Source organism: Rhipicephalus sanguineus, chromosome 7, assembly GCF_013339695.2.
Source record: "Rhipicephalus sanguineus isolate Rsan-2018 chromosome 7, BIME_Rsan_1.4, whole genome shotgun sequence".
Taxonomy (NCBI): Eukaryota; Metazoa; Arthropoda; class Arachnida; order Ixodida; family Ixodidae; genus Rhipicephalus; species Rhipicephalus sanguineus.
Genome location: NC_051182.1, coordinates 20,109,636 through 20,135,354, shown reverse-complemented (window position 1 = coordinate 20,135,354; position 25,719 = coordinate 20,109,636).

Here is a 25,719-nt window from a genome sequence, read left to right as displayed (position 1 = left end):
ATTTTTGAATATACCAGTCGTTTATTTAGTTCGCCCTCGTGCTGTGTGTACCTGATGGTTCGTTTCGTGCATTCTGATTTATGTTTCAGCAGTGCGCTCAGCAACGGTCAAGTGCCACGTGGAAGCTAAAAAATACCATACTCGGTCGTAATAATAAAAAATGCTTCGCCTGAGTCTATAAATATTGCAGGTAAAGATTTAAATGGCGCAACACTTGCAAATCATTTTATTGACTATTTCGTAAATGCAGGTGCATTGTGCAATGATAACGTGGATTTTGTCGCCGGATGCAGGCACGCGATGAAAAGTGTCTTTTGTCGACCCAACAAACGAACGTGAAGTATGCGAATTCTTCAAGCATCTAAATAATACTAATCCACTTGATGCCGATGACTTGCAGATCACACCAATAAAAGACGTTTTATATTTACTTAGTGATGTAGTGACAGGGCTGGGCAGTATCGCGATACAAGAGTATTGCGATAGTATTTCAGAGATACTTTTGAGTATCTGTATTTCTGTATCGAGATACATTTGAAAAATGTATTTGTATCTCAGTAGTGAAATACATTTACGATGTATCGCCTGTATCGCGATACTATGCAGGACACGGGTATCTCGTTACATTGTTTTTTTGTGTCGGAAATGAGTTGAGGCGTGTTTTTAATGGGGGAATGAGGTTTTTTTTTTTCTTTTTTGTGCCTAGACAAGCAAAGGCGCGCCGCCGGTCTCCGACAGATAGGGTGGCGATGGTTTCCCTCAAGCACAGAATGGTCCATGTGATAAAGCGCGCGACGCCGCAGACGGCAGAATCCCGGAGGCGGTGTTGTCGGCCTCGGCCGACGAAAGTCGCTGTCTCTCAAGGTCAATGCAGCACGCCTAATTTTTTTCGGGTGGCAAGCCATTACTCGCGACCCCCCGCGCGGATACCGCCTTGGAACAGGCTTTGCAATGCTTCGCGTGCATTCAGTTTCCAAAGTGGTGGCACTTCCAAAAGCAGTTCCCGTAGTCGCGGCGGAAGTGACTAGAAAATGGCTATCTTTGACGCGATTTCAGCCACCTCTCCAATGCCAGGGTGCGTTCCTAATTGATTACATGCGTGAAACGGTCTTTTGTGGTAGCAGGCTCCCCCACCGCCCGAGCCGACATCGCCTGTTGCGGCTTTTTGAAATGGGTGCTGGTAGCGTCGGTGGTGGTGAAAGCTTCATTGAAGCCGACAGGGTCAGGCGGCTGAGGATTCCGAACATGGGGACTGACTTCGGATTCTGAACAGTCAGAACAACCCAAGTGAGGGCGGTAGTGTTTCGGTATCTAGATGACCCGAGAAGAGATATCGCCACGCTGCAGGGCAATCCGGCTATGAAGGCGGTATTTATTCACTATAACACGAATTTGTGCTCGCCTTCAGCGGTAGACAGACTTTCTTTCTTTCGTGAGTCTTGTGCTGAGGCTGAACCGACGCTGTTAGAAGACAGCCTATTTGAGAAGCCTACACAGCAACCTTCTCAGCAAAGCAGATCTTCAAAATAAATGTGTGCTTTTTCTCAATTCACTGGTGTTCATTAGTGATCCGAGTGATTTGCTTAAAGTGTGCTATTTCTAGCATAGCTTAGTTTGTTCACCAAGTATGTCGATTTCGGTGTCCAATCCTTGTTACTGTTGCTGTGAAATAGTGTATTGTTATTGCAATTGCTCCTTATAATTATATCATTATTACTAATTATGTACTTTGTCCGCCCCCCTTCGCTGCAATGTCTTAATGGCGCTGAGGGTACTTTAATAAATAAATAAATGAACTGAACGTTTCGATGCGCTGTAACTTTAATTACAACATTGTGCTGCACTAATAGGTGTCTTTGCGTAGTATAAGCATCCTTGAATTAAAAAAAAGTATTCCAGTATTTGTATCGCTGTAACTGTATTCCGGAATACTTTTTTCGTCTTATTGCAAAAGTATCTCCGAAATATCCCGTTACTTTAAAGGCAAATGTATCTCAGCATCTGTATTTTAGGCTTCCAGTTCATGTATTCCGATATCTGTATTTCGGAATACTTTTATGAGTATCTCTGCCCAGCCCTGTGTACTAACCTATATGTATAACTTAGCTCTTGAAAACGGTGTTTTTCCAGAGGCCACGAAGAAAGCCCGAGTATCAGTCATTTTTAAGGGTGGTGACCACGAGACGGAAAGTAACAACAGGCCTATATCGGTCCTTCCTGTCTTCTCTAAATGCTCAGAAAAATTATTCATGTCCGCATAACCAAAATCTTTAATATTCATGACGTGCTAACAGATGCGCACTTTGACTTTAGATGCGGCAAGTCCACTTTTACTGCGTTGGTGACATTAAAGGAAGCTATACTTCATAACTTTGAACAAAATAAATTCACACTCGGCATCTCTCTAGATTTCAGTAAGGCAATTGACTCGCTTGATCATAATATATTAGACAAATTAAAATCAAACGGCATTCGTGGTGTTGGCAAATCTTTATTTCAATCATATCTTAGCAATAGGTGTCAAAGTGTTTACATTAATGGAAATAGCTCCTCATTTTTGCCCCTCACTCGGGGTGTACCGCAAGGCAGTATACTTGACCCGCTGATGTTCAATGTTTACATTAATGATATTGTTCAACTAGACACAACAGTTAAATACGTCATATATGCGGATGATTCAAAAACAATCCTTGACGGCGTTAACTTAGGTGATATTATAGGTAAAGCAAAAGATATACTTTCAAGGATTTCATCATGGTTTAGAATGAACCAGCTTAAAATAATCAAAATAAAACCAAAGCCATTGTTTTTCGTTCCAAAAATAAAGTACTCACTACCCATCAACCTTTAGTTCTTGAATCAGTGCCGATAGATACGGTTGATACCCACAAAATCCTTGTAGTTTATTTGTCTTCCAAACTAGGCTGGGATACACATGTAAATTTTGTTTGTAAGAAGCTTTTTTTGGTAACAAAAGTGATGTCTCGTTGTGGTGACATTTTGCCGCTCAAGGTCGAACTTCAGATATATTACCCACTGTTTAATTCACATCTAATGTATTGCACCATTGTATGGGCCACGACAAGCAAAGCGAATATAAAAAAGTCATCATTTAGCAAAAAAAGATAGTCCGCCAAATTCGAAATATTGAGCTGTCCGGGACAACGCGGGAAGCTTTCCAAGAATTCAATATAATACCAGCTGACAACCTTTATACATTTCGCTCATTGCACACACTTTATTTCTCGAATAGGGAGCTCTCCAACTTCATTAGATCACTGTCATGCCTAGAGCGTCGTGTCAGTACAGTTCCCACAAGAAATACAGACATTTGGTTCGTACCGCGTTTCCGCACTACGTATAAATACCAAGCCTTGGCCTACCACGTTCCCACAACACTAAACACGCACGAAAGTACGATCACCTGCAACAAGAAACAATTAAACTCTCATTTCTGCTCTCTGGCGTCATAGGAACATGCACAACTTTTCTCGTAGTCTATTTCATATTTGTCATAATTTAGTCTAGTGTAAATACATTGTATCATGTTACATCTTGTTCTCTTGCATTATATTAGCGATATGTATGCATGTGTGTTTCACGAAATGTATATATGTGTCCTTTTAGGTGTCTAAGTGTCAATGTATACGATAGTCTATACACGATGTACATTAATTTTTGAAAACCCTTCTTATTACACATTTATTATATGTATCCTAAAATAATCAGTTGTGAAATCATCTTGGGATTATTATGTATTGTTCATGTTTTATATTGCACTTGCCAGTTATGTACCTGTAATCATTTCCGCACTACTGCCATAGGTATGTACTGGTCACCAGGGCCTTTGTCAAGCCTTTCTCACGGCTTTTAGTTTTGTCTGGTAAACCTTCCAGTTTTGTCTGGTAAATAAAAAAAATTCAATTTGAAAACTCAACCATTGCCCTAAGGTGCGTATTTGGGCTGGTTGGTACATGTTCAACGATACGAGAAACAGCGAGACACACAGGACAGCGCTTGGTCCGTCTCTTTCACTGTCCTGTGTGTCGCGCTGTTTCTCGTGTCGTCAACCATCGCCCATGCATGCGCCGGCGAATAAACGGTGAGTAATTTATATACAACATATACCGCTGGTCGTAGGAAAATCTCCTAGAAGCTTGAGAGTATTTTCTGTCACGCAACGCTCCACATTTTCTTTCAATTTGAAAACTGCCCTTGAGATGCGCCCGGCAAAGTGGCCCTTTTCTGTACCCACTCGTGATGTGGAAGAAAAAAACAAGGAACATCGGGCACACCTTGCATCAGATGCCCCCGTGTGACAGGAGACGCATGGGGTCACTCCACGCGCCGCAGTTTAAAAGAAAAAGAAATATCTAAGAGAGTCTGATTCTCCATTGTCGACACTTCCAGACGCAATGCTCCTAATTCTCTTTCAATTTGAAAACTGCCCTTGAGATGGGCACGAAAAGGGGCCATTTTCTGTAACCACTCTTTATGTGGAAGGAAAAAAAATTGGCCGCGTATCTGCGTGCTTCGCTGCAAATGTCGTGTAAAGACGATAGAAGAGGCGCTGTGTGAGATATGGACGCCATCTGGCAATAGGTCGGGAAACATGAGTGCTGTGTTGCGTGCTGGTAGTCCCGGCGCAGCAGCAGGCGAAGACCGGCGGTGACCAACGCGACCGGCGGGGACGCCAGCCAGCCCGAAAACGCGGATTGGCGCGAAGCGCTGAAGCAGAGAAACGTCCGCACTCAACGAGTACTCTCCACACACTCTTTTATTTACACGTCGCCTGGGTAAAACAGGAACGCCAGAGCGGCGCCCACAACTGGCAGCCTGAAGGCCGCCCACAACGCTGCTTTTTCATTTTTTAAATACTTTTTTTCACCTTCTTGGCCTTCTCAAAACTAAAGTTTTTCAACACCAACCCATGGCATTCGTACAGTGCAATACAGAACCGAAACCGAAACACAACAATGAGCTCGTGCGAAGGGCACGGAGGAAGGCAAATGTCAGCGCAGTCGCATTTTCAGCTTTGTTGAAACAGCGCTCACTAGACGACGACGAAGTAAAAGAAGGCACAGGACAGGCGCTGCCTGTCCTGTGCCTTCTTTTACTTCGTCGTCGTCTAGTGAGCGCTGTTTCAACAAAGATGAACGCATACGAACTCGCTCAAGCTTCCATTCTTATGCATTTTCAGCGCAGCTTAAGAAACTAGGGTCCTTAAAATTACGTATGTATGCATTTTCTCTTAAAGGAACACGCCACCTAATACTTACCTAGTGATGTTGCACCTCAGATATGCATGATATTTACTTTTTGATCGACAACGTTCACAAGTATGAACAGCCGCACCAGCTCAAGACGGCTGGCCCTTGGGCAAGTGGTTCAACTTTGGCCGAGTGGCTGAATCGAGGGACGTGCCGACAAACAGAAAGACAGACAGACAGACAGACAGAAAGACAGACCAAAATTTCTGCGTTTAAGTTCCCCAAGAAAGACTATCGTCTTTAAAAACAGAGAACACCGGGCACACCTTGCTAAAAGACGCCCCCGTGTTGCAGGAGACGCAAGGGGTCAATCCCCGTGCCGCAGTTTAAAAGAAAAAGAAATATCTAAGAGCATCTGATTCTCCATTGTCGACACTTGAAGCGCGTTGCTCAAGCACAAAGACGTAACAAATGTGACAGTTGTTGGTCCACGCATCCCTGTGCATGTCTGTGCGTTCTGTCGGGCGTCCTTCTTTGCGCTTTAGCGGGGCGCTGCAAGTATCGAGCTGCTTCTCGTTCTTCGTGTGACATTCCAATTTCTTGTTATCGCATTGTTTGTTTCGCTCTTGCGGCGAAACTGACTTTTTTTGGCAAATAAAGCAAGCTTGCTTCGCCAATCTTTCTTGTTGACGTTTTTTTCTCTCACACGCTCAAGTGAGGAGCCACAAAGACGCAATAAAATCGCGTAGTTATCAAAAGCAACTAAAAGGTCAGCAATTAAAAATATTCAATTTCGCGCCATGTAGAGCGAACGGTCGACGCCGTTACCGCTTCGGGCTGTGACGTCTCACATATTTGTTTTATTTTTTGCTTGCTGTTAGTTGTCCCCACGATACGTAGGTGGCGACGCTAGCTACGAGCCGCCAACCACTTGACACATGTGCTTCTATGGAAGCTTCTCTGCGAGTTTACATATACCTTGGAAGGGCACTCTTCACCGTTGCCACTCGTGCGTAGCAGCTCTGCATATCTATAAGGCCGCGCAAGCTCCTGTCTTAACCATGCAATCACCGCAAGGTGTCGCCCTCCAGAGCGAGGCCGGCTGCTCTCGCGCTCTACACAGACATGGACGCGGCTGTACGTGAAACGCGTCGGCTTTTATACACAATGGAAGCTTCCAGCGTTATCGGTGGTCCTTGTGTTAGATCCAGAATAAATTCGTCTACTAGCGAGGTGCACGTAATGTATTATTTATTGGGGTTTTACATCCCAAAGCCACGCCGTGATTATTACGGACGCCGTAGTGAAAGGCTTCGGAAGTTTTGACCATCTGGTCTTCTTTACGTACACGTAATCCTAAGTGCACGTGACTCTAGCATTTCGCCTCCATCGAAATGCGGCCGCCCCAGCCTGGATTTGATCCGGTGACCTCCGGGTAAGCAGTCGAGCACCGTAACCACTAAAGCGACATGCGCTTAATCTAAGAAGAACACTCCAGAACAATCACGAACTTTTCCAAACACTGCGGTGCGGCTTGTGCCAACCGTTGGTACATGTGTAGCGGGCCCGTCCAATAAGAATACAAAAAGTGTCGCGCGTGGTAATAGCCAGTTATATAACAGTCCTTTAGCTATCTTGACACCAGCAAAATAAGATTCTTCTCGCTTTCTTCTCAGCATCCACTCAGAGCAACACATCCAGCTTAAGAAATATGATTCTTTGAGAAATATCCTAATGTTACATCCGTAATCAATATTTTGAGTTAATATCTGTGCATAAGGAGTTCCAAGATCCAATCAAATGTGTCGTTCACTGAATAAAATTGCCTGCCACTACCCACAGAGGCCACCAGTGAGACGAGGGAGAGGATATAGAGAAGCGATCTCATCCAAGCCATATACACAGGGTTAACCCTATGATTTATAACTGTGTTTGGTAATATCACACCGGAGTTACACAAACAAAGCGAGTTGGTGAAGCACGGAATAGGGACCTAATTGTAGGAGGACGGGAAATAAGAGATCTTAGGAGGGGACAGTGAAAGCTGAGCAGCAAATCATTCCTAGATTGGCCAGTGTACGTATGCCGTCTACGTGACACTGACACCGAAGGTGTGTGTCATCTCTGCCAGGTACCTCGATAGTTCCTTTACCCGGTATGAGCACACACCAAGTATCCTCCTTTTCTCGATGACGGCTGAGCGACACAATGTTTCACGGTAGGGGAATGTCACGGCCAGAAGACCTCTTTCAGCGCAGGTTTATGAAATCGCTGCACAGCACAGGGCACTTCTGTGAGGCTAGGCAGCAGGGACTTTTTGTAAAGATCAGACGCAACATACCGGTCATGAAGATGACAGCACAATCCCTCAGCATGTTTTCTTAAGGGGCCTCTAAACCACCAACAGACGCTCGCCTGCTCCTCTCCGTGCCTTTTCTGTATCGACAACAGCCGTCATGACGTCATTTGTATGATTAGGTGACGTCGCGAACAAGAGACGCTGTCAGTGGGCGAACAAAAGGGCCTGTCTTCTGCTAGCATATGCGCGCGCTTCTTGCGTTTCCATCTCGGACGCTGAGGAAGGACACTCGGGGAGGTGGATAGACGAGCCGACGAACGCAGCCTAGCGAAGGAAAGAGCGAAACGAGAAAGAGCGTGCAACTCCGCCAGCGTTCGCTGTAGACTCGTGCACAGCTGCAGCGCCACAACTTAATGTCGACCTCTGGGTGGTTTATGGGCCCTTTAAAGCTGCCGCGGCAAGCAAAATATTCGAGCAAATATCGCAGCATTGGGCATCTTGTTCCCCAGCATGACACGAAGAGAGTAGCGACCACGATGTACGTGTTAAAGCGGTAGTGGCCGAAAAAAAGGTAGCCGATTTTAAAGCACAAGCTGTTAATTCTATTCGCGGCCTTTTTCGGTCATTAGTCACGTGAGCTAATCTTTATTTTCTGCTGCGACTGTATATTTGATAATGATGTGTTGTTTATATGTGCTGAATGAAATTCAGTGCGATTAACGAACCTTGTTTATATCGCACTAGGTTTGTTTGGTATATTGTTACATAAATTGCTTGTCATGTTGCCTGTGAGATATATAACACGAAAACATGGTTATTGAACAAGCCAAAACAATTCAAATTTCAATTTTATTTCCTTATTGAGCGCGTGGCTTCCATTTTGGGCGCTGGAAAAGCATCTATAAATTTTTCCACTCCAGAGTTTACTTCTTAGAACTATAGTGACGGCCGCCTGTCGCAACATCCCGGCCATGTGTCTCCTGGATTCACCAAGTAACTCCATTCACCGGGTTCCTTTGGGCATCTGCATAAGAAAAATAAAACCTGGTACACCATTTGCTACATTCAATTTACCTATACTTGATTGCGCTCAGCGGAATTATTCTAAGACAATATTATAGCTGACTTGCCAGGGGTTTTCACGATTTGATTAAAACATGTTTTGGGAAATCGAGTCTCACACATTTCAATTATATCATCTCTATTATAATTACTAGAACAAAGTTTCTCTTTTTTCCGTAAGGAATGTCACATTGCACACTGAAATATCACTGAGTGCATCAGTATAGTGAAGTGAAGTGAAGTGAAGCTTATTTCCATTCAAACAAAGGAGGAAGCCGGGGCTAAAGGCTGAATGCTTGACAAAGGCCTCGGCTCCCTTGCACAGTTTGACTTAAGTTAACACAAAATATAACTGAAAATATGCCACAATAAATACATAAATAAATTAGCTGCATTTGCAAGCGTAAAAAAGCAGTTATTAAACACACAACAATGAAAATATTATTATACAAAACATAGAGCAGAGTCGAGTAAATATTTCTTTGCTTCTTTTTTAAACATTTCAATGAAGCATCAAAATTAACATTTCTCGACATTTCATTAATGGCCACAATTATATGATAAGTTAATTTTTGTTTGCCATAATTAGTACGCGTGTTAGGGACCCGGTGGATTTGTTTTCGAAAATGGTATGCACCATTAGACAAAGTATTGTTTTGGGTGTGTAATTGATTGGACTTAATATGCTGCAACAGACGAAAAAGGTAGACTTTGTTCACTTTAAGCAAATTATAATGATGTAACAATGGGAAAGTGGAAAAATCCTGGGGTCTGCCGCAGTAGCCATGAATGTACCGCAAAGCTCTCTTTTGAAGTACCTGTAGTTTCTGATAGTTAGTAGTCGTAGTTGTCCCCCATACCAGAGTTCAATAGGTAAGTTTATAATATACAATCGCATAATACATCTGCAGTCTCAACCACATGGGTACCAGACTAGCTACCTTGTAGAGAGAGACAGCCTACTCTTTTGCTAATTTCAGATGCTAACTTTGACACATGTGTGTTCCAGGAAAAGTTCTGTTGGAGCCAGAAACCGAGAAATTTTATGCAGTCAACCTCTGTATTCTTGCGCGTCCAAATTCAATGTTGACCTTGTAAAAATCTGCAGTATCAATTGGCCAAGAATAATCTAGGTAGTTCTTGATAAATTTAAAGAAAACATGTTAGATTCTAGCCATCACTGTAGGTTACATAAATACCCGTTTACCATGTCCTCAGCTTGCGTAAGAGATCTGGCTGTAAAAATATGCTTGTATCATCAGCGTACATGATAAGGTCATGTGAACCTGGTAGTTTCGTAGTGCCATTTACATATATTAAAACAGTAGCGGTCCTAATATAGAGCCTTGAGGGTCTCCGCAAGCGACCGTTAGCCGGTTAGATGTGACGTCATTCTACTGCACGTACTGCATCCTATGGTGTAAATAATTCTGCACTTAAGTGTAATACCACGTACACCGTAGTGATTTATTGTTTGCAAGGGGATATTGTGCTGTACGCAGTCAAACGTCTTTCGAAAATCCAAGAAAAGATCGAGTGTAATGCTTGTGCTCTATATTTACGCGTATCTTATCTTTAATAACGAGTAGCACTTGCTCTGTCGACTTTTTCTTCAGGAAACCGTACTGGCAAACAGATATCAGTTTGTGCTTAGTAAAAAAAGCATTCAAGCCTGCAATTTATGACTCCTGCAAATATTTTGGAAAATATTGGCAACACAAATATTGGTCGGTAGTTTGGAATTTCCATTCGGTTACCACCTTTGTATGTTGGACAGACCTTGGCGATTTTTAGATAATCGCGAAACACACCAGTAGTAAGCATTAGGTTTGCAAGAGAAGAAAATACGTCAGATATAAAAGGCGCAATGTGCTTAACGGGAACACATCTTATATCGTCAAAACCTGGGCATACATCATTTTTTAACTTCTTGATCAAAGTCACTCTTTCCTGAGGGGATGTGGGAGAAAAAACAAAGACTTTGATAAAGAAGTAGCAGTGTTATTAAATGCGTTGTCATGTCCATGTGCATCACCGAATGGCTTACGAACATTGACAAGGTACTCATTAAAAGCACAAGCTAAATACAAACCAGAAAAGCTTCTACTCGGCGTACTAATCTCGCTCAGCATACTATTATCTTTCACTCTAGTTACATTAGTTACCTCTCTCCATACTTTACCACTGTCGTTTTGAATTCTCGAAGATCGCTCAATAAATTAATTTGTTTTTGCTGTCTATTTCCTTATTCAGTTGATTTCGATATTTTTATACTCTTTTAAACTTGCGCTCCCGGTTACGAATGAAATAGTGGTACATTTTGTTCTTAGTTGGATTTTTTAAATGCGAAGCATTTCTTAGCGAACCTCAGGCACTTTGGGCGTTTCTATCTACGTATCTATCTATCTATCTAGCCGCCTACGTCTGGGCGCTCTCCTGTTCGTCTCCATAACTTGTAATATACCAAAATTGGCACAGCAGGGGATCAGTGTATGGCGAACCCCATTCCTTGAACATGACATGAATAACGCAAAATACATGTCGCGTACGTCATGAAACCCTTTCTCTCAGTCACGTGTGGCACATACCCGCATACCAGAGTTCATGTTATGCGGGTATGTGCCACAGGTGATACAAAGTCTCAAGCAACACATTAACCGCGAACACGCACATTGATACGCAAGGAAAGTGATAATGCTACGTGAGAATGCGACGTAGCTATATTAATAATTGTTGGGTTTTGTGTCCCAAAGCCACAACGTCATTAGTAGCAAAGGGCTCCGGAAATTTGGCCATCCGGTATTCTTTAACGTGCACCGAGATCGCACAGTACACGGGCATATAGCATTTGGCTCCATCGAAATGCGACCGCCGCCGCTGGGATCGAACCCACGACCTTCGTGTCGGCAGCCGAGCACCGTAACCGCTACACCACCGCGGCGGACGCAAGCAAAGTGAGGAAGCCGAAGACATAACACCCCTGGAAGACGCTCAACTGCCATGCACTCGTTCACGTGGTCCGCAACGTGGACCACGTTGATTACGCAAAAACCAGGGTCAATGCTTGCTACAATAAATCTGCTGAGAGAACCAGGCCTCTCATCATTACCAGTGACTTGAACATTGATTTATCAAGACCCAACAACGCCTGGTCTTTATACTGCGTGAAAGACGGCTTGAATGTGGACACGGCATCAAGAAACCTCGCTACCACGTCCAGGACAGGAGGCATCATAGATCATTTCATCGTAAGAGGCATCCAGGATTTCCACCAGCTGTGCTATACCTCACACTGCACTACACTTAGACCCATCGTTGCCGCGATCACAAACGGATCCGATTAACAAGTCCGGTCCAGCTGCTGGTCCTCACTGATCACGGTGATGATGACCTTGTTCGATAACTGTCAGGACGCCCTTCTACACATACACAGGGGTTCGTGAAACGTGCGTGCGTGTCCGTTATAACGGACAAGTATAAGCATAACAACTGTAACTGTGACTGTATGTAACGTACGTGCAGTGCGCCTCCGCGTGCCACTTGGCTGTGTGTATATCAAGGGAAAATTTCCTGAATGAAGCTTAGTTGCAAGTAACGGCTGTCCTGTGCATCTCTGTTCCTTCTTAGTCCTGTTCGGATTCGCGCTATCTTGTATTGAAGATTATAAGCACTACATATCAGCTTACGGCGTCTGGTGTTGGTAACACCCATGTTGGCATCGTTACGCAACAGTAAACAACTGGTTGTATAATACATATACTCAACATATCAGTGTGCGTATACCACTTCCACATTTGTCTGGCGTCATTCTGTAACGATTCGCTGAATGTGAAAAATTACGCCAGTCACCGTCACGCGCATGCTTCGCATAACATCCATTTCCACGGTACGTGGGATCTGCCCAATTTTTTCGTGTAAATCTTTATTTATCTACGGCTCTCTGCACTTTTTCCTGTTTAATATCCTATTAATTAGCGGGAAAGCGTTATTATAAGCTTCTGAAAACTTAGCATTAAACGTTGAGTACGCTAAATTTGCGTCACCAATATTTCATACGTTATTCCACTATATATTCCGTACAGGGAATTGAAACTTGTTTAAATTCCCAGCATTTCCTTTGTGATCTGATGTCTCCTAGTTTTCGCATGAACCACCTGTCGCTAATCGCGGCGCACAAAACGAACGATCATGCTGTTCGCGCGCGTCACTCGAGTCGCTATCTTGTGACATGTGTCAGTGTCAGCAGCACATAGTATCTAGTCAATAACTTCGCCAAGTTTCCTTATGACATCATCAGCATTGCCGACTGACTTTACGCACTTAAGCTCTAGAATATTCAAGCGGCTATATTGTTCCAACTCGTCGACTCGTTGCGCTAGCTGCTTATTTTCTTTCTTGAGAGATTCGTTATTTTTGAGCACGACGCTAAGTTCCTGCCTCAAAGCTTTTAATTTTCTGTTAATCGCCTTGGTTTCATCACAGGTGTCGCTAAAAAACTTGACACTTTCTTTGACAGAGCGCATTTCAAGTCTCCTTGCACGTTTGAAATGTTCCATAGTTTTTAGGTATCCTTTTACATTGTTGCGAACAAAAGAACAATACGATACTCATAGGAAGCAGAAATGCAATGCAATGCAAACAGTGTAACAAAGCTTGGCAGCAGCACGCAGAGACTTATAACGTATCCAGGGAAAACTAGAGGTGTAGCTCACCTGCAAGAAGCACCAGTAATGATCACGAACGAACGGAGGGGTACGTCAATGCATTTTGTAATCTTTGAATTGTAGCACAAGTTACGCATCTGGATGCTCACAGTAGTGTTTAAGAAACATTGTATGAACTATTGCCCACGTTTGCTGAACCAAAATGTTTGTGAAACACAATGACCGAGGTGGCGCTCAATCGCATACTCGGTAAGAACATCTATGAATGGCTCCGGCGTTTCCGGTATCCATACAATGTGTTATCAGTGGCACTTGGCCAAACTAGGGTGAAGAAAATTTGTAAGCGTCCCTGAACCATGCTACCAACAAACACTAGTCAGAAGGGTAAAGCTCAAGTGCAACTATGTCGTTAAAATAATTGTAGTGGTAGGGCTTCCAGCGCAGGCCTGCGGAGCATCGATAGCAAGACTCACAGCGTCGTATTCGTTTAAAGGTGCTATACTGCCCAGCGCCATACATTTGATGAGTACAGGTATGGACAGGTATGGAAAAGGAGAGTGCAGGTATGGACTTCCGATACACAAAATGAGACAAACGAGCAAGGCAGTTTCGCTAGTAACATTAAAAGGGCGTCCATAGAAGAGTAAATCAGGAAGCAACCATCATATACCGCAGCATCTAAAGTCGATATGACGAAAGTCGTGGTGGCGACTTTTTGTAGCGTTAGCTACACTTGCCTAGCCAAAGCAGGTCTCGCGGGGGTCATCATGAGCAGTGCTGCGCATGCGCGCGCGACTCGCCGCTGCTGCTCCGCGCATTCGGCATGTTAGCCCGCGTTTCAGAGGAAACGCGGGCTAGACAAATGGCTAGACATGCCGAAATTCTCTCCTGCGCAACGCCGCGATGAGCTCGAGCGCATGCGCGTCCCCTTCTCTTCTCTCTCCTCTCCTACGCTGCCCCCTCTCGCCCGCCTGTCGACCGCGTTCCCCGCTCGCCCTGTGAGAATTAACGGCCAGGCTAGATGGAAGATACGACGCGCGTAGCGTCGCTCTTCGCGTTCCACGACGCGAGCTCGGTAGCATGCCCAACGAACGCCAACGGAACGCGATCGTGCAAGTGGTCCGGCTTCGCATCTACTCATGGTCCCCTTTAGCGGGAGATGGTGTATTCGCCTTCGCTGTGCAGTCGCCGTCTGACAGTGCGCTGGTGCCGCTTGATAGCGCCTCTGACTGGCGTTTGCAGGTGGGTAACGCCATGGAGAAGGAGAGCGCAAATGCTGCTCAACGGGGCAGAAGAGCCGAGAAGCTTATGTCATCGGATCCCGCATTAGTTGCCTGGCAATTAGCGCTTCAGCGTAAGAAGAATGAACAGAGGAACGCTAAACGTGCTGCGTAAAGCTAAACGTGCTGCGGAAATCTGGAACGCTCAGATTTCTGGAAAGCTCAGTTCAGAAGGCTGAACCTTTGCTAACGCTACGTATATCCTGGCATAGCCGAGCTAAGCCACTGCAAATTTTTTTCATGTTGACAAAAGAAAAATGGGGTTGCATCCATGCTTGGCACAATATTGGTCGAGATTGGCGAGCAGCGTGTAATCATGCCGCGTCCTGGGAATCCATCACGTGACGATTGGTTGAAATATCACCAAGTTTTAGTGCATGCTTGTTTACTGTATATATATATATATATATATATATATATATATATATATGGTTCAAAAAAATCAAGCACGTAGGAAAAATTGTTCTGTAAAAGACTGACGTTTCGGCCGCGGGACCGGCCTTCGTCGGAGGGCTCCGACGAAGGCCGATCCCGCGGCCGAAACGTCAGTCTTATATATATATATATATATATATATATATATATATATATATATATATATATATATATATAGGTATAATACAACGGAGGCGTTGTCAACAGTGATATAAATATTTAATTCCCAAAAGTTTCGGGAGGGGTCCTCCCTTCTTCGGGGAATGAGTTAAAACTGATGTCGAAGTTCGGTCTTGCTTCTTGCCGCGTCGCTCTCTCGCCTTCAAGGACATTTGAGAGAGTGGGGGAGATAGATTACGAGAAAAAGAAAGAAAAGGGAAAAAGAAAAAAACGAAAAAAAGGAGAGAGAAGAACACCGACGAAGTCAGAAAAGGAGGCGAGAGAAAAAAATAACGCTAACTGTGTATGGCATGAAGTCGTGGAAGGTGTTTCTCGGTTCGCGTCGGGCGCAGGGCCACCCAAAATTGTTGTCGCGGAGGGCAGAATGAGGCACCTGAGGGAAGCGTCCCCTTAATGGGTCGGCATATCGCCTTTCATCTTCGCCCGCTCCCTGTGAATAGGCTCCAAGTGGTGGAGGAGCGTTAGCACTTTACATTGTACAAGTAGTGAAAAAACATGAACAAAAAATAAACAAGAAAAGAAAAGCAAGAAAGTAAACGACACTGCACTCGTACGAGCCAGTCAAGAAACAGGCATGGTCCCAATTATGATTGGGACCATGCCAACGTTGAAGCATGGCTGCCAGCACATCATCATATTACCCAAGAAGAACTGGTCCATTGAACCATATCTACACTAACTATATATATATATATATATATATATATATATATATATATATATATATATATATGTGTGTGTGTGTGTGTGTGTGTGTGTGTGTGTGTAGATAAACAAGTGGTTTGTTCTGGCGTCATCTTGTCCTCACCCTTGAACTGCGCAGCCGGACACTGAAAAACTTTCACGATGACAGATGCGGGACCGTCTAAGGCCGCTTCCGATCCAACACATGTGGCTATATTCGTTTCTGGTGCACCCCGGCAGTGCAATCTACCCATATTTAGTGGTCCAGACGACCACCACGTGGAGGACTATGTTACCGAGTATGAACTGGTAGCGCTTACATTAGTGGAAGGACAGCGACAAGATCCCGAATATCAAACTTTACTTTATCATCATAGCGAAACTGTGGTACACAAATCATCAAAGCGATTTCACCGCCTGGACAGATTTCAGCCCTATCACGGAGGTCTTTGGATATCCTGCTGATATGTTGGTTTGGCGCTGAACAGCGCTTGTTTGCAGTGTAGCAAGAAAGAATGAGACACGCACAAGCTCTATCGAACTTGTGCTTCGTTTCTCGTCAGCTAGTCTCTGGCCGACGCCGGCAAGACCTTGCGCAAAGGCCAGGTCTTCCGAAAAGCATCTGCGACTATGCATTCCAGATGTTTGCTGAAAAAAGTCCCCAGATAGTCCCCGACGTAATTCAGCTCTGCCAGAATTACAATGAGCAGAAAAGGCAGCGCACTTGCCAACGTTGCACTGCTCAGGTGTGCAGCAGATGTTTGACCTTTGGATTCCGCCGTGACCTCACCGACGAGTCCGCTTTAATCCCCCCATAAAGCAGTTCATTCGCGAGATCGCACGGCAGCTCTCTGTAATCACCCGAGCATCCAAGTTGATGACACCCTTTGCATGTTCCCCTCTCATTCGAAAATTCAAACGCAAGATGTAGAGGCGTTACCGCCTACTCATGTTCAACTGACTCTTACAGCACAACTGACGTACGCTGCCGTTGTTGCTCGACCACGCGCTCCACCACCTCCATCCTTCTGCCAAGCTAGTCGAACGTTTATAGGTTGACGCCACCTGCGAGTCCAGCTGCCCTTACTTATTCAGCCAGCAGTGGTCCTGCCGTCAGCCAACGGCCCGCATCTTATCCCGTATGCTTCCCGTGTGGCATTCCTGCTCACACAGTTGGCCACTGCCGCCGTCGCAGCTTCCGTTTTCGCGACAGTGCAGGGGCCTCAAACTACACGCCTGTTCATCTTCCATATCCCATCCCTTGCCGCTTCTTCATCTGACCTACCTACCAGTCGCCGACCATTCGACACACGCGGTTCGACTCCTCCTTATTGCCACTATATTTCTCCACCGTTACGTTACCACAGCCCGCCGCCAAAGAAAAGTGACAGTCGCGGTTTTGGAGGCATGAAGTGCGTTGGCGGTGAAAACCTACCTGCTGTCGTCCGAACGAAATTTAACTCTCTGTAGATAGCGTTCTCGTACACGCCATTCCGGATGCTGCACCTGCCGCGTCTATCCTGAGGGAAAAACTTTGCCGAAATGTGAAAAAAGTGGCCACCCCATTTACCAACCTGTCTTCACTTTACTTCATTGCAAACTTCAATGACTTGTCACTCTGTACCCAGGGTAGGTTCGCTTAGAGCGGCCATAACGGCGTTCTTCAGTCGTTGATGAGAGCCTTTCGGAGAGCCTTGTCGCAGCAGGATGTTCTCTACGAACTGCTATCGTCGTGATTGTCGCCGCCGACGACGACAACGCTGCGACGAAACATCACTAACACGACGCCAGCCAAACAAATCATCCAAGACAAATCTTCGCTGCTAAAAGACAGCCGACGCCGAGTAGCAGCAGCTGAAAAAGCAACGCCGCCGAGATTCGAGGTCTCGACCTAGCCGCCACTTGTAACATCGACGTGCATATAGATGGCCACAACTTGGTTCATCTGACCGTCCCCCGAGCTGAATAGTCGGCCATGAGACGCCCGTTCGATACGAAGTTGAAAGAAGTTAAGACTGCGTGGCAAGGCTCACAATCCAGAGGTCACCTAGTAATACCAGTGGGAATATGCGCAGCAAGAGTAAGCATTAATAACCGGAGCTATGCCGCAAGCTTTGTAGTTTTGAAGCATTGCTCGAGAGATGTAATTCACCTTATGGACATCTAAGTCACCACAGTGCAGTAATTAACCTGAAATCTCAACCGATAACACTATCCTTCGAAAAAAACAACGCCAGGAAACGACGCCTTGAATGTTCTTGAAGAAAGACCAAGTTACTCTTCCGTCTCACTCCAGGGTCATGACTGGCCTGTTATGTTATTGAGTCGTGGCCTACCATTTTTTATCACGCCTCCGTCCTGTAGGCTTGCACGTTGTTGTGTATGCAATGCTACTGAAACGACTACGATGGCTTCAAAACTTATGAATCATATGTGTATTGTCTCAATTCTCAGAAAGTGCACAAGTAAGTCGTGATATTGATCTCGAACTTATCATACATGCTCGCCACACACAGTTCTCATACGATGCCAATGGTCGCCAACACCAAGGCAACGAAATGAGTACGAGATCATGAAAACCTTGGTGGTTGGACAAATACAGAGTTAGATAATTAGTAAGCAAATGGCCACCAGAAGGTTGTCGAAGCAAAAAGAAAGTGCGCGTGTGCGTGGCCCATGTTTCGGAACGAGCTTAGCAATGTCAGTCGCTGCTTGGAGCGACGCGTGCAGCTACCTTGAACTCAATGGACGCCAATAGTATTAAGAAGCGGTCACCTCCTGTACTTGCGTCCCACGTGGACCCTTGACGGCGTTCTGGGAAAAACAACGTTCGCGGGTACCGCAGGTAGCCCAGAAACAGCGTTCTACATAACAGCGACAGCGCGTCCACTACATGTCTCACGTTTTCCCTTCGAGGAACTTGAAGAGTTGTGCGATGGCCATTCGGCGCTTATTTAGAGCGGCCACATGGAGACAGCAGAGGTCTTGATCGATTGTGACCCCCAGGAACCTGTGCTTCCTCGCGTAGCTGTTCACTGATGGAGATGAGACATGACGGCATTTCCTTCTGCTTGAAAGCGACTAACATCAAATTCTCGGGACAGATTTCGAGGCCTTGTTCTCTATAGTACGCCGATACTGAATTTGCAGGCTCGGGCGCTTCACGCGTACCTGAAGACGTGTTACACCTGACGTCCAGACCAAACATACTATCTAAATAGATAAATATCTGAGCGGAATCTGGTATGCGTTCCATGAGATCGATCTGAATAAGGCTGAACAGTGTGGGGCTCAAGACTGCACCTTGAGGAACACCACAGTGTGTAATGCTCAGACGTTGGCCCATCATCAGTTTGCACAAATAATGATTTCATACGCAGGTATAAACAGATCCAGCGGTACACTCGGCCACCAAGACCAACCCACTCAAGGGCGCCAATTATGACTTCGTGAGAAACATTGTCGTAGGCTCCTATGATATCCAAAAATAGTGCGATGGATAGCCGCCTTATACTGTTCTGTTGTACGTAAGCCACTAGATCAATGACATTGCGAATGGCGCAAGAAAGAGGTCGCAGACTTTCCATGGCATCTGGATATAGTCTGAGAATTCCAGGAGCCACTCGAGTCTGGCAATGATCATTCGCTCTATCAGATTTCTTAGGCAACTAGCCGGTGTTATTGGGCAGTACGTCAGCTCTAGAGATAATTTTCCCGGTTTGAGAAGTGGAACGAAACGGCTTGTTTTCCATTTTTTTGGAGACTGCTCCATCGCTCCAGGATTGCCCTATCACCCAGGTTGCAGATTAGGCTGTATGATATGCTATCCGGCCTAGGCGACGATGGCCGCTTAGAGAAACCAAGAACGGCATCAAGCTATTTCATGAAAAAAGGCCAGTTCATGTGCGAGTCAAGTGAATGTGGTCTGTTATAAGCAAGGACTCTTGTGCATGTTTACTGCACCGCAATATTCCCACAAAATTTTCCGCTACCTCAGTATTCCTTCGATATAGGAGCATTGCCAAGGCTTTAGGCGGAAAATATTGTTCGGAAATATACGTAGGCCTCGTACAGATCGCCACATTTAACAAAGCGGTTTTCGAGGGTCTATAGCCTAGAGACTCACGAAGCCTCGCCCACAGTTCAAACTACACTTTATCCGTACGATGCTGAATCTGCTTTTTCATGTGTGTTGCTTTTGAGCGTCTTCACTCCGAACGCCGACGAATCGCATGGAGTCGCTCTAACTACACGTCCGTTTCCGATTGCCTTGAAGGGCATGCAAGCGTGCGCATCGCACTCTGTGCTATTTTCTTAACCGCTTGGTCAATGTCCGAAGATGGGCATTTTCGACAAGCCTCTTTAATGTCGATTATCAATGCTGACCAAACAATTCTCTGGATTGTTTTCGGCGGGTGACTTCTAGCCAAGTGTTTGTTGATGAAATAATAAGGGACGTGATCACAACCATCTGTTTCAATGTCTAGGAACAACTGAACACTTATGGTAAAGAGACGTGACATAAACGCAAGTTCAAAAGCAGCTGTTGTACTGTGATCCTCACAGAAATGTACTGTAAAGCCGCAGGGAAAAAAACAAGCATTTAGAAGCCGCAGTTAGGAAGCTGAAGTAGCCCGTGCGTACGCCTCAAAAACCTTGCGCAGGAGCACCGACACAAATAAAATGTTTCCCAGGTACCAATCGCCAACGAGAAATACAAATCTAACACGCGGAAATGACACACAGATGAGAAGGTCGACGGCAAAGTTTCCACGCTGTGGAATAAACGCGTCTTTTCTACGGCCTCAGGTCAAGGTCTTCGGACGTGTCTATTGCCGAGACGCTATCTTCGATGACACGATGCGGTTTCGAGGACCACCTTTTGACGTATCCAGTTGCAGGGTAACCGTTGGGTAGATTTGAAAGGGAGCCATAGCTCAAGCTGAAGGCACCCAAAGTAGCCGTGCCATTTAACCTTATCGCCAAATGTGTAGCCAAATGGTAGAAAAGTGGTATTGTAAGAATATTTTTATTATGTAACAATGAATGGTATAATTTTGAATCAGCAACACAATAGGAATATGAGCACAGTGCTTTCCTCCTTTTGCTTGGTCTTCATGCCATAAAAAAGTTGCAAAAATAAGAACAAATAGTAAGTTCTATGCATTTGCATGGTGTAGTCTACGTGGAGTAAATAGTGTAATTGTCAGAGACAGAGTGAGATTTGAAAATTCCATTCAACCATTCCGCAGAAACGTGAATGAGATAAGCAGGTCGAACTTGAAGTCACGGACAGAAAATGTTTAGCAGCTACCATACTGCCAGTCGAGCTTCAAGGAGATATATCTGGTTGATGATAACAAGTACAGCTTCATTTTGTGGCAGATCTTTGTTTATGTCAAGTGCAAAGGAGAATACGAGTTGTGCATCAGCACTAGAAACTGGCTCGTACCGTCAGCATCGATGGCGGGCAGCGTGAACGGCGTGCCAGGCATGCGTTCTCACACATGCGCACAACATCGTCAATTTGATCTTAGCCCAAAGGCGCACTTAAATTTAATCTTTAATTTTCAAGCATAATTTCCCCATTTTTCTCTTTTATTCAAGTTTACAAAAACACCAAATTCTTGGCCAATCCTCCTACATTGGACTTAAGCCACATTAATGGGCAAATACTTCGCCGCTCTGTTTAGAAAGCGCACTGCGCTGAGGTGCCTTGATGAGCACTAGAATGACGGCGGGGGCAGGACATGCGCATGCATGAGCCAGTTGACTCGTCGGAAAAGCTTTGAAACAAAGAGTAGTCGTTAGGCTTACTTGGTATTTTATCTGCAAATAATAAGAAAAAAGGGCTACTAAGTGCACCAGAATAGAACTTGAAAGTAGCGAGAAAATAGCAATGGCGCCAGACTGAATTTTTCGTCGCGTGACAAGGTCATAAAGTAGGCAATTTGGCGCAAGGTAGGCGCCAACGTCAATCCTGTCCAGGAGCGCCTGCCGCGCTCCCATATCGCGTGGAACAGAGCTTGCTGGCCGGACTTGTACCTCTTGCCCCACTACGAGTTGGTGGCTGTAGGCACTGACAAGCTGCTGGAGACTAGAGTGGGGTCGGCGAGGGTGTGCAGCTCGGCCCGTGTACTTAGATTTAGGAGCACGTTAAAGAACCCCAGGTGGTCGAAATTTCCGGAGCCCTCCACTACGGCGTCTCTCATAATCATATCGTGGTTTTGGGACGTTAAACCCAAGATATTATTATTATTAGGGTGTGCAGCTCGCGTCCATGCCTGTGGACAGTTTTGGACCTGGGGGTCCAGGAAGCCCAAGAAAGCCTTAGGACACATGGGATGCCGGGTGACTTCCAACTCAGAGTAGCAGTGCCTCCTACAGCAAAACCTTGAAGTGATCGATGTTGGCTGCCTCGCCAAGTTTTCATTCTATAGACGACCTGCCAAGGCTACACGCCAATGGGGGCGGCATACCATCGGAGCAGGTCCCAACGGGGCTGTGCAATTGGCCGCCTGGGCTGTGCAGCGCCAGGCGCTGTTGTGCTTGGCTGACGGGGCTGTCCTTTACGGGCTGCAGGCCGCGACTGCGGCGATACGGCTGTATCGCGCAACATATGAGACATCGGTGCATATAATACCCGGAATGGCAACTTACATGAAATAGAGAAAGTAAATGTAGAACAAAATTCAATGGAAGTCCTTGAAAACCTGGCGTTTTCATTAGGCATCCCACTTTCCCGTATGGAAGTGTGTAGTGTGATGGAATACAGAGCCATCTTTGTACTTAACCCTCTATTGCATGAATTACGAAGAAGTCATTCGAAAAATTACTTTCTCGACTTTTATCAGAAGATAGACGAAGAACATATGCAAATATTTTCCTATTTATTGCGACTCTATTAATGAAGATACAGGTTTGTGCCAAATATGGCATATGCATGCAGATGGGCGAGTGATATTGCTACCATGGCTGAAAAACAAAATGTCACTCATTGAGGTTTTTTGAAGGTGATGTGTGGAATGAAGCAAAGCATTTCCTTCCTGTGTTGAGACATAATTAAACATTTCACTTACAGCATCTGACCGCCGATATCTCTTTACAAGATGGCCGCTTACATGTTTGTCTGTTCGCATGTTTCCGCCTTGCTAAACTTTCCTGCTCGAATTACCAACCACAGATTCGCGGTTGGAAGCATCAGTTGCCGAGTGAATCGAAAAAGGCTAAATATCGACTTCAACTTGTCGGAGCTCACAAATTTTTTGCATGTATGCCAATATTGTAGCAAAAAAAAATAAGGCAGATCCCACTTACAGCGGGAATCGATGTTATGCGAAGAATGGGCAGGAAAGTGACTGTGGCGTAATTTTTCACATGGAGCGAAACATGATGGATCGACGCTAGAGAAACGTGCAAATGGTATATGTAAGCATATATTGAAGAGTCGCACACGCGTTACATAACCATTTGTTTACAGTTGCGCAACGATGCCAATAGCAACATGGGCGTTATCAACAACAGACTCGGTAAGCTGATATGTAGTGCTTATATTCTTCAATACTGGATAGCACGAATTCGAACAGGACAAAGAAGGAACACAGATGCACAGGACACGCGCTTCTCTCAACTAACCTTAATTCAGAAAAATTTATTTAGATATATATAGAGCCGAGTGGCACGCGCAGACCCACAGCTCGTACGTTATACAGTCACACTTGCAGTTGTTACAGTTGTTATGCTTGTATTTGCCCGTTATGACGGGCAACGCACGCACCTTTGACGAAATCTTGTGCATGGGTGGAAGGGGTTCTTGACAGTTGTTGAACAAGGTCATCATCACCGTGACCAGTGAGTACCAGCAGCTGCAGTGGACAGGACTTGTTACCGAATGTGTTCGTGATCACGGCTACGAGGGGTCTAAATGTAGTGAAGTGCAAGGTATAGTACAGCTGGTGGAAATCGGGGATGCCTCTTACGAAAAAATGATCTACGATGCGTCCTGTCCTGGACCTGGCAACGAGGTCTTGTGATGTCCTGTTCACATCAAGCTGTCTTTCATGAGGTGTAAGAAGCAGACGTTGTTGGGTTTTGATAAATCAATGTTGAAGTCAACGGTAATGATGAGGGGAGTGGTCCCCTCGGCGGAGTTATTCTAGCAAGCATTGACCTCGGTTTGTTGCGGGTTCTGTCTTCAGCTCCGTAACTTTCTTTGGGCCCACCGCGGTCGTGTAGCGGTTACGGTGCTCGGCTGCAGAGCCGAAGGTCGTGGGTTTGATCCCGGTCGCGGCAGTTGCATTCCGATGGAGGCGAAATGGCACAGGACACAAAGGCTTGTGTACTGTGCGGTGTCGGTGCACGTTAAAGAACATTGATGAACACTGATTAAACGCTAAATGGAGAACTCTGGAACGATGGTGAAATTTTCCGGAGCCCTCAACTACGGTGTCTCTCATAATAATATCTTCGTTCTGGGATGTAAAACTCCAACAATAACTTTTATTATCACTTTCCTCGCGTGTCAATGTGCATGTTCGCAGTTACTGTCTTGAGACTGTATCGCCTGTGGCACATACCCGCATAACGTGAACTACGGTATGCCGGTATGTGCCACACGTGACTGAGAGAAAGGTTTCTTGACATACGCGACAGGTATATTGCGTTATTCATGCCATCACCAGTGAATCATGTTTTTCATGCACTGATCCTCTGCTATTCGAATTGGGGTATATTACAACCTATGTAGACGACCAGGAGAGCGCCCATTTGTAGGCGGTTGGATGGATGGATGGATGGATGGATGGATGGATGGATGGATGGATGGATGGATGGATGGATGGATGGATGGACGGACGGATGGACGGATGGACGGATGAATGGATTGATGGATGGATGCATAGATGGATGTATGGATGGATGAATGGATGGATGGACGGACGGATGGGTGGATGCGTAGATGGAAACGGCCAAAGTGTCTGAGGTCCGCGAGGAAATGCTTCGCATTTAAAATTGCCACGTACTGTCGCGGACACCACAGACTTTCGTGAGGAAGCTAAAACCTACCACCAAGACTGAAATCCTGCACAACAGAGCTATGCTGCATGATCTCAGAGGCTGTGCTTTATTTATATTTGTACTGTGCAGCACAACGTAGATGGCAGCATATTGCGCATATCTTCACTAATATGGATACTGTGCCAAACATGGCACATACCTATTTCCGGCTGTAAACCGTTATGGCAAAAGGAATTGAGAAAAGTAATAAGTAGCATGAATTTTTAAGGTCACGAGATATTCAGGCATAATTTTTTCATGCTTCTGCAGCGAAACAAAGGTTGCGATAAAAAAATCGGAGCCGCTCTTGTTCGCATGCCGACCTTGCACGCGCACTGCGACATCTATTTCACGTCTCTTTTTCTTACTGATCTATGGATGGCAGCACTTTGTTTATGTTAAGTGCGCATAACTATGGGAATTACTCTTGCAGTGTCACATTCTCAACTAGGTCTCTTGCACCCTCAATAAAAATGTTAATCGATATGTGCCAAACATGGGACGCTATGCAATAGAGGGTTAATTGCCTGCCCATTTTACACTAACATAAGTTCGAGCAATCTAGAAGACATGTAATGCTTAGGAGGAAACATTATATTTTATAGATACTTCATAACTAAGATAAGCGTATTAGGTAAACTTTGTTGCCTGAATCAGATGAATAAAAATTTTAACGCAGTAAACAACACTGCAAATTGATCATGAGTTTGCTTTCCCCTCGACCACTTCACGAAAAGTATCTGCCCTACAACGGGGACGTTTGCATGAACGCGCCCGACGTAGCTAGCACAAACGTCTTACTGATGAAATGTACTCACCCCGTAACTTCCACTTCAGCTCTTGAAACATTG